Source organism: Apium graveolens, unplaced genomic scaffold (genome assembly GCF_009905375.1).
Source record: "Apium graveolens cultivar Ventura unplaced genomic scaffold, ASM990537v1 ctg5073, whole genome shotgun sequence".
NCBI lineage: Eukaryota > Viridiplantae > Streptophyta > Magnoliopsida > Apiales > Apiaceae > Apium > Apium graveolens.
The window spans coordinates 82,231-85,322 of record NW_027418805.1 but is presented as its reverse complement, the minus strand read 5'-3'; positions in this window follow the sequence as shown (position 1 = coordinate 85,322).

Below are 3,092 nucleotides of genomic sequence, written 5' to 3'. Positions count from 1 at the left end.
GCGCCTGAGATGGAGGACCCTGAGATGTACGAGCGTGAGCATGATGAGGCATTGCTGGATGTTGAGGATCAGGAGGAGCCTGAGATGGAGGAGGATGAGGAGGACCCCCAAGAGGAGCCTGAGACGGAGGTCATTGCTGTTTCAGATGAGGAGGACCCCTCAGAGGAGTCAGAGACAGAGGTTATTGCTATTCCAGATGAGGAGGACCCGGATGAGGTCCCAGTAGCTGAGGAGCGTGTTGGATCTATGGTAGTGTATGCTGGTATCCCTTTACCCACACTTCCGGTGGTCAGAGCCCCTACCCCTCCACCACTATCTTGGATTCCTGATGATGACAGCTCAGAGACCCATACTTCCGAGCCTAGGCAGACCGAGGAGGCACCCTCAGCGGCTCCGGATTCACCACCTCTTGACCCTGCCCAGAGGCAGTCTTCGTTAGCTCATGGATATGTTCAGGATGTTTTGAGGACCCGAGTGGCTGTTGCCGAGGCCCGACTGGATGAGGCCAGGAGGGAGTTGGATGCAGAGAGGGCGGGTAGGCGTACCCGAGCTTATGAGACCAGGGCTTCTATACCCCGATCCTTGAGGAGGGAGCTTACGGGGATAGAGCTCACGTCCCGAGCGAGACTCAGATCTCTCCAGGGGGACAGGCATGGTAGGATCTCCAGGCGGCAGGCCGACTATATCTTCCGTCGTGCGATGGAAAGGGTTTGGGAGCTGACCCGCTCCGGTGTGTGATTCAGGATTGATGATGGAATAGTCTAGTTGTCTAGTTAGCCGAGGCCTTAGTAAGAGCCAATTTTCCGGGATAGTTGACTTGTATATAGCATCCCTTTTTTTCTGACTAGACAAATAGACTCTTGTGTATCACTTTTGGGGCAGATGACTGTAGCACTGTTGTACTTTTGACCAGATCAAACTATGTATTCTCGCATTATGTATATATTTGTTTCCTTTCGGTTCAGTTCCATAGTGACGGGATCACTGTTTTATTATTATTATTACTGCACTTCGTATTAGAACTTTCTTAAAATAATAGAATTGCGATATACGTTCTCCCCATTATAAGAGCTGTGCAAGGCACAATGTTGTATATGATTGTGACCTAACGTTGAATTTTTCCCAAAAAATGTTTTTTTTTATTATTATCAGAATCATGCCGCCAAGAAAGATTGGAACTAGGGCGAACCCTGGGTCCGAGGACCAGGGAAGCCATAATCAGGACAATAGAAACCAAGATCACAGTGAAGAGGAAGATGAGGATTATGTGGAACAGGATGACTCCCTGTATGAAGAGGAAGAGGAAACATATGATGTTGAGGGATTTGAGATAGAGGCTGAAGAAGGAGAAACCGAGGTTGAGCAACCAGTACCAAACCCAGGCATGGATCCCATGGGCCAGTTTATGCAACTCCTAAGACAGAATTTGGAACGTCAACCCAACCCACCCCCTCAAGGAAGTAACAATGCTGTGGCAAACTCTTTCAGGGCTTTTAAGTCCCTTAAGCCCCCTGAGTTCCACGGATCAGCCGACCCAGTTGAGGCAAGGGCATGGTTAAAGGAAATGGAGAAATCTTTTGAGATTTTGAGTATCGATGAGGCACAGAAAACTGTATTTGCTACCTACCTTCTGAAAGGAGAAGCTAACTACTGGTGGTGAGGCCAAGAAAAACATAGAGACAGATGCTATAATAACCTGGGAGAGATTTAGTCAGTTGTTTCTGGAAAGTATTTCCCGAGGTTTATGGAAAACCAGATGGAGCTCAAGTTCTTAGAGCTAAAGCAGAATAACTTGTCTGTAGCAGAGTACGAAGCGAAATTTACTGAGTTATCAAGGTTTGTGCCAGAGTTTGTGAGCACCGAGGAAAAGAAAGCTAGGAGGTTTCAGCAGGGACTGAAACCATGGATTCAGAATAGGGTGGCAATCCTTGAGCTTACGGACTATGCCACTCTGGTGCAAAAAGCAACGATTGTAGAAGTCGGAAGTGAACAGATGCAGAAGGAAAGAGAGAAGAAAGGAATAAAGAGGAAAAGTATGAGCATGGGTGGAGGTTCCGCAGGAAGGAGCTTCCCAACTAGGTTTAATCGAGGAGCAGTGTCCCTGCCAGGAAGGAACACTGGGTTTAAGCGACCAATGAGTGTGAGTGTGAGCCAGGGCGGCCAGAAGTCAAGAATGTCCTATTCCAACCAGTCTCGACCCCCATTGCCAGCCTGTAACAGATGTGGAAGGAACCACACTGGGGAGTGTAAGGAAAGGCCAGTAACCTGTTTTAAGTGCGGTCGGGAAGGCCACTATTCAACTAAGTGCCCATCATCAACCCCTGCCGTTGTTCCAACCACCAATTGTCATCAGTGTGGACGCCAGGGTCATTGGAAGAAGGATTGCCCAATGAACAAACCAGCAGCTTCGGGAGCAAGCAGGGCTGCTTCTAATAAGCCACCTACTGCGAGGACTTTCAACATGACAGTCCAGGATGCTATGAAAGATTCAGATGTGATAGCAGGTACCCTTTCTCTAAATTCAGTCAGTGCAATTGTTTTATTTGATTCGGGAGCAACTAAATCTTTTATATCAAAGGACTTTGCGCGTAAGTTAAGACTTAAGGCTAAACCTTTGATAGAACCCTTACAAGTAGAAATAGCCAATCATGAAATTATTCCTGTTAACCAGATTCACCCCGCCTGCGAGATAGGCATAGGGGAGCAATCTTTCAGTGTTGATCTGATTCCTTTTAAATTAGGGGAGTTTGATGTGATTTTGGGAATGGACTGGCTATCTAGCAACGATGCTCAGATAGACTGTAAAGGGAAGAAAGTTAAGTTAAATATCCCCGGGAAGAAAGAAGTTATATTTAGAGGAAAGAGGCAGACGCAGAAATTTTGACTATGGCTCAGGCCAAAAGGATGCTACGAAAAGGAAGTGAGGCTTACCTAGCCTATGTGGTGGACACACAGAAGGAGGTGCCCAACTTACAAGATATTCCAGTAGTCAACGAATTTGAAGATGTATTCCCCCAAGACCTTCCGGGATTACCACCCGATAGAGTGATTGAATTTGCTATTGAGTTGGCCCCAGGGACGGCGCCAGTTTC